This window comes from Ailuropoda melanoleuca, chromosome 6 (assembly GCF_002007445.2).
Source record: "Ailuropoda melanoleuca isolate Jingjing chromosome 6, ASM200744v2, whole genome shotgun sequence".
NCBI classification, from domain to species: Eukaryota; Metazoa; Chordata; class Mammalia; order Carnivora; family Ursidae; genus Ailuropoda; species Ailuropoda melanoleuca.
In genome coordinates this window covers 123914106-123920821 of record NC_048223.1, presented here as the reverse complement: position 1 = coordinate 123920821, position 6716 = coordinate 123914106, and the positions used below count along the sequence as shown (strand labels likewise).

Genomic DNA, 6716 nt, shown 5'->3' with positions numbered 1-6716 from the left:
TTTTTTTTTTTTTTTTTTTTTTTTTTTTTTTTTTTTTTTTTTTTTTTTTTTTTTTCACCACTCTCCACACGCCCTGCCCCAGGCTGAATCAGAGACCTCAGATCTCCCAGGAACCTCAGAGCAATTCCAGCTGTTCTTCCCCCAGGAGGGCAGGAGAGGCGGGTCCCCGGGAGACCCGGCGAGCGGGGGAGGTGGGCGGAGGCGAAAATGACGCCACTGCAGCCCTGGCCAGCGCTGGCCCGTCACTTGCCCACAAGACCCCTCTGGACTAGGCCACCTCTTCGGCGCCGCCACAGCGCCCACCCCGGGCCACCTCGGGGGACGCACCCTGCCCGGCGGCGCTGGCGGACACTCGCTCCCGCGCGTTTGGCACGCACTGTGACACACTCGGACCCTCCCCCCCCAACACACACACATACACACACACCCCACCCTGGCTTCAAGGCTGAATCGGCCCCCGCCCCTCAGATGCATATCGGCTCAGGGGTCAGTCTGGAAACCAGACACACCCACGCCCCTTTCTCCAGCCTTGGCTTGCCGCTCTCCCCTACCCACCTCCTTTCTACACACGCGCGCGCAAACCCTCCTTCCCCAGACACCCCACTCCGAGGATACACACCACCCCAACACAAACGCGCGCGCGCGCGCACATACACATACACACACACACACACACACACACACACACACACTCTCCCAAGCCCTAACCCTGCTCCCACTTCCAGTGCGCTCTCAGGCCTGAGGCGCCAGCTGTGACTCCGGGTGGCGCTGGGAAGCGAGATGAAGGTGTCCCCCCCCCCACCACCACCCCGCCGGCGGCTCACCACACCGCCCAAAACCCAAGATCCCACTTTCCCAGCTGGGGAAAGGTGAGCGGAGACCTGTCTTTTTTCCTCCTCTTCGCTAATCGAACCCCCCCCCCATTCCAGCGGCGGCCGCGCCCCAAAGCCCCTCCCTGCGCCCTCACCACAGGGTCGCCACGCACTTGCAGCTCCGGGGGCCACAAAGGGCGGTCCAGAAGCTGCAGCAGCTCCCACGGGCGATCGATCCCTCCCTGCCCGGCACGAGGAGGGTGTCGGGCTTACCTAAGCTATAGAGAGAAAGGCAAAAGCAGCCCCGGAGCTTGGCTGGAGGCTCGGCTGCCAGCGGGCGCGGAGGAGAGTGGCGAGGATGGGCGTGCGTTCCGTACTCGAGCTCGGAGCCAGGCGAGGTTTGTTTATGCCCCGGCGGCGGGCGACTTTATAGGCGCCGCGGCCCCGCCCCGCGCTCGCCCCGCCCCGGCCTTCCGGCACCCGCACACGGCGGGGACACACCCCTTGCCTCTCCCTCCTCCCCCGCGCTCTCCGCTCCCGCCAGTGCGCCGGGCCGGGCCGGGCCGGGCCGGGGCAGAGCGCGACGGGCGGCCGCCGGAGCCGCCGCCTGTTGCGCAAGCCTTTGTAGGGGCGCGGCGGGGAGGGGCCTCCCGGCTCCCGCTGCGGTTCGACTGGACTGTCGCCTCCGTCGCTCGCAAGGCCAAGGCCTCCTAGTGTGCGGTGGGCGCGTGTGCCCTGGGGGTGCGTCTGTGTGCTCGCGCGTGGACATGTGCGCGCTCGCGCGTGTGCATGTGCTGTGTGTCTCTGTGTGACCGAAGGGCCCCAGCTCGGTCTCAATAGTTTCTGGAGTCCCATCGCGCCACGCCCTGACATCCCTTGTAGGCGACTCCCTACTTCCTCCAAGTCTCAAGATCTTAGCTCCGGAGCCCCGTTTAACTGCCTTCCCGCTGCTGCGTCCTTAGCTTCCCCGCGAGCAGCTACCAGCCATTCTTACCCCATGCCCCTTCCTTGTTGCATCAGCTCTCCGCTGAAATCCTTGCGCCCACTCAATCTCTTCCATCTTGTTCACCCCATCCGCCCGCCCCTCCCCTCCCCAGTTCTAAGCCCACCAGTTCCTTTCCCTCTCAGGGCCTTCTCCCCTCCCCCAGCAGCCCTGGCAGGGAGGATCCTTGCCCCTTAGTCCTCTGCTTCCCCGAACTTGTCCAGAGCACCCTTTCCACCCTTAGCTGCCCTTCTCTGCTGCCTTGTTTTTGTTTAAAGATTACCTCTGTGTGCTCAACCCACACTGCGTATTAGAATTCCGAGACGCATGTTTTTTTTTTAATAAAGGTGCGTACCAGGACTCCATCCTAGGCCAGTTCCATCAGAACCTGAGGGAGTGCAGACAAAGAATTGGGGTGTTTTAAGAGCTCTCTAGGTGGTTCAAATGTGCAGCCAGGTGAGAACCCCTGCACTGGAGGAACATCATTTTATAAGTAAAGGAAGACCCTGTCACTGTCCCCAGGCCCCTGCCAGGACTTGTATTGGCAGCCTTAAGTGCCCTTCCCCCACCCTCCCTCTTCAGGCTGATGACAGCCCTCTTCCCTCCACCAGCCCAGACTCTGCTCAAGGCAAGGGACCCAGCTCACTGTGCATCCCATTTGCCTCCATAGGCCCTGACATTTACTTAATCCTGTCATTCCTCAAATATTTATTGAGCCACTGCGTTGAACTGGGTTCTGTGCTCAGCCACTGGGGAAAGGACTCCAGGAGGCAAAGTCCTCCCCCTCAGGAGCACAGCATAGGAAACAGTCTTTGTTTCCCCACCCACACAACAAGAAGGCTACACCGAGCTCGTTCATTCCACACCTGGATCGAGCACCTGCTATGTCCAGGCACTGTCCTAGACACTAAGGACATGGTCATGAACAACAAGTTTGCGTCCTCCAGAGCCACCCTGCTATTTGAAGACCCTTCTGGATGGAGCAGTCTTTTACCCACTCTCATAAATCCATCTTCCCTTACCGTCTCTATTTCGCTTTCAACAAACATTTATTGAGCACCTCTGGTTTATTACCTGCCAAAGATACAGAGCCAAGTTCAAAACTACAGAGGAAGCTGCCTGCTCCTTCAACAAATTAAAACGCTAGTATGTGGGCCCAGGAAGGGCATTTTGCCAAGAGAGGCCATTTCAAGATTCTCCTTTGAGGAAGTCTTTGGGCAGAGCACTCAGAGCAGCCCAGACCTGCAGCCAGAGGCCCCCGAGTTGCTCTATGGGAACCCCAACTATCCAGAAGACAATGAGCAGAGAACAAATTCAGGCAGAGGGGAGGGAAAGTGCCAGAGGCATAGAAAGGAGAAAAAGAATTGTAACCATGGAGGAGGAGAATTTCAGAGAGCAGCAGCACTCTAAACCCAGGTTGAGAGGAGATGGTTGAAGAGACCAAATCCGCTTGAAGATACTCTGAGGAAGGGGCCACTGGATCCCGCCCCCCACCTCCCGCAGGTCCAGAACAGCCAGTTTCCCTGCATGTGTTGTTTCTTCCACTAGCACCAGATGAAACCGTGTTCTTGTACCCAAGGTGGCCGCACTAGAGGAAAGTCTGACGGACACAGCTCCAGATGCACGCACGTATAGAAGACCCCCATCCTCCCCAGCAATCTGGGAGCTGAGAGCCGCCCACCACAGCCCACAACCCTCCTGCCCCCGCCCAGACCAGCTGAGGCAGCAGAAACGCTTGGAGCCCAATGTGGGTGCAATTGAATCGAGCTGTTTAAATTATTCCTTTTTCTCGCTGGTCAGCAATAGAATTAGATTTGCTTAGTAGATGAGTATGTGCTACAAATGGATCATGGGATAGATTGGAGTTTCTGGACTCATGGCCTCTGGAAATTTCTATTTAGCAACACCTTAGATTTGATCATAGACTACCTTGACTAAAAGGACCATAGGACCGATGAGGTTGTGGAATATGGGTGAGGTTCAGTGGGGTGGAGTCCGGAGCCGACGACCAAGAAAGAATTCTTGAGACGTCTTTGGTGCAGAATGGTTGTTTATGAAAGCACAGGGACAGGACCCATGGGCAGAAAGAGCTGCTGCCCCGGGTTGGGAGGGGTGGCTGATTATATACTATGGGGTTGGGGAAGGTAAAGAAACAGGGAGGTTGAGAAAATACTTTCATATGTCAAAGAAGACTCACAGGGTACCGGAGGCCTGGCCATTGTCAGGTTAAGGTCGTTACCCCTCTAGTAAGGCATTAACATGAAGAAGTTGGGAACTTCCTGGATTCCTAGAAGTATCTGTCTAGGGTCTGCAGGTTATAAAGATATTTAATTGTATTTACATTCCCTTCTGGAAGCTAGGTTATTGATAGAAATGCTTTTTGTGAACTGAGGGAGACTCAAGTCTTGCAGGACTGTGGTCTCTATAGGTTAACTATTTCTTTGTCCTTCAGGGCAGCCAGGAGTGCCTGAGGAATGTCACATACATCCCTTGGTGGGGGGGGGGGCGGTTTGCAGGGTGTCCGTTTCTGCTTTGTCCTCAGCTTGCCTTCTGTTCCCTCATCAGGACTGCTAGGACTGCTTTATTCCCAACCTCCTTGCTTGGAATACATGGGTACTCAGGGTTGAGAGAGACCCAAGAGAAAGCTGGGGTTCAGGAGAAGAACTCCTGCTTCCAACACCGAGGAGCGGTGGTAGTGTGGGCAGTCACCCCACCTCTCCGTACGTGCACTCGGAGCAAATGCGTGAGAGAGGCCACTAGGTCTTCCCACCACAATTCAGGAGCCCGAGGTTGCGGTCCCATATTTTCTTCCTGTTAAGATGAGAAAATGTCCCTGAAAAGCCAGCATCTCCCAGCTCCATTACTGGGCCCCCCCTCTCCATCCTCCAGAATCCACATCTCCCTCCCTTCTGGATCATTCTAATCCACAAATACACATTCACTGCAATTCACGACCCACCCTATTATCCCAACTGCCCTCTGGCTCCTGTAGCCCTCTTCCTCTCCCCCACTTTCTCCACCAAACTACTCTAAACAGGTGTCTATATACATCCCTCCATCTCCTTATGTCCCCTTCCTTTTACTTTTAAGTGTTTAATTTATCAAGTTCCTGGACAAATACTTCTGCCAACCTTCTTAGGAAAAACAATTGCCTTCCCTACTCTCCTCGCCTCTCTGGCTCTACACACAAGGGCAAGGGCTTGGATTTCCTGCCTCATCCTCATCAAAAAAAACAAAACAAAACAAAACAAAAACAAAAACAAAAACAAAACATAATAATAGCGTTAACACACGTAAAGTGCCTAGAACAAGCTCTTGCTCCTGATAAAATGTTAACGGCGTCATCATGATCACTGTCATTATCCCAGGCCGTCTTGCCTGGCATCTTGCTTCATACAGAAATCCAGAAGCATTGGTTGAGTAAGTGAGCAGATGCCAAGTGCTTCTCTCTGAATCCTCCCTACTTTCTGCAGCCTTGCTTGGACTTTGTCGGGAGGGGAAGGGATCTTTCTCCTCCCTTCGGGAGTCTACGTGGGAGGACCTCCATGTGTGGACCTCGGTACATTCTCCCAGTGCTCTGAGAGCATGCCTACCCTATACTATCCAGCTGTGAGCAGTGGAGAAAAGTGCAAAGGAACCATTCCACCGGAGCCTGGATGTTAGCCTATGCTCTGGGCACAGAATGGTCCTTAACTTTGAATAAACAAAGAGGTATACAACTTTGGACCCATAGATCTCTTTACTCCTGGTTTGGAATAGTTTGTCAGAGCTGCTGAAATGAATCACCACAAACTGGGTGGCTTAAAACAACAGAAATGTATTATCCCACAGTCCTGGAGGCCCCGAGTCGAAAAGCAAGGTGTCAGCAGAGTCCTGCTCCCCCTGAAGGCTCTAGGGAAGAATCCTTCCTTGTACACAGTGTTCCCAGCTTCTGGTGTGTGCTAGCAGTCCTTGCTGTCTCTTGGCTTGTGGCCGCGTCACTCCGATCCCTGCCTCTGTCGTGACATGGCCTTCTCCCGGGATGTTTCCGTCTCTAGCTCTTCTCTTCTAATAAGGGCACCAGTGAGATCGAATTAAGGGCCCACGCTAATCCAGTACGACTTCATCTTACCCCAACTAACTACATCTGCAAAGACCTCATCCTGAATAAGGTCACACTTTGAGGTTCCCCGTGGAAATGAATTTCAGGGGGACGGGATTCACCCCCGCACATGGCTCATGCGTGTTTCACAAATATTTGTGGCATATCTGCAAAAGACCTGCGTCTTGGTCTGCTCGGGTCAAGCCCAGGGATGCTTCTGGAGGGTTTCACAGGGGTTCCTGTGGGCTTTCCAGCAGCTGCCCTGCTTTTGTCATCTGCCCCTCCCCAGTTCCCTGCGGCCCCTACTTGGCTGTCATCTTGAGCAACCTAATCGCGGCTTCTGCCTAATTAAGGCTTCTACTGTTTGGGTTGCCTGCCAAGCCCACCACCCCCTCCCCGGATGGCCATGCAGATGCCCCTGCACTTGCCCAGACATTCCCCTCCCCTCCCCAGACTCTGGGTTACTCATCGCTTCCCCTCACATCCTCACCTCTGAACCTTTGCCCACACTGTTTCCCCTTCCAGAAAGCCCCCCACGCCTCCTTTCCCTCTGGAGATTTCATTCACTGAGGGAAAATACTAAGATTGCTCACTCCCATTTCACCTCTCCTGCTTCCGCCGTCTCTCCCTGAAATTAGGCACATCGGGTGCCTGGCATTGCCAATGACCGGGGAGTGGAAGTGACCTGTGTCACTTTGGATGGCAACTTTATTTTTTTAATTTTTTTTAAAAGATTTTATTTATTTATTCGACAGAGATAGAGACAGCCAGCGAGAGAGGGAACACAAGCAGGGGGAGTGGGAGAGGAAGAAGCAGGCTCATAGCAGAAGAGCCTGATGTG

At 54.5% G+C, this 6716-nt stretch overlaps 1 protein-coding gene across 3 annotated transcripts in view; it reads right to left on the bottom strand.

Moving 5' to 3' along the window:
• The window catches only part of NDRG1 (N-myc downstream regulated 1), a 66839-nt gene extending 65597 nt beyond the window's left edge, over positions 1–1242 (bottom strand). For 2 of the 3 annotated variants that reach the window (XM_034663411.1, XM_034663412.1), the window contains exon 1: positions 1086–1242. The gene's annotated coding sequence lies outside the window, so the exon portion shown is untranslated. Of the gene's footprint in view, positions 1–985; positions 1008–1085 lie in introns of those variants that run through there. The other variant, XM_034663413.1, reaches the window with a different exon arrangement.
• Positions 1243–6716: the final 5474 nt, after the last annotated feature.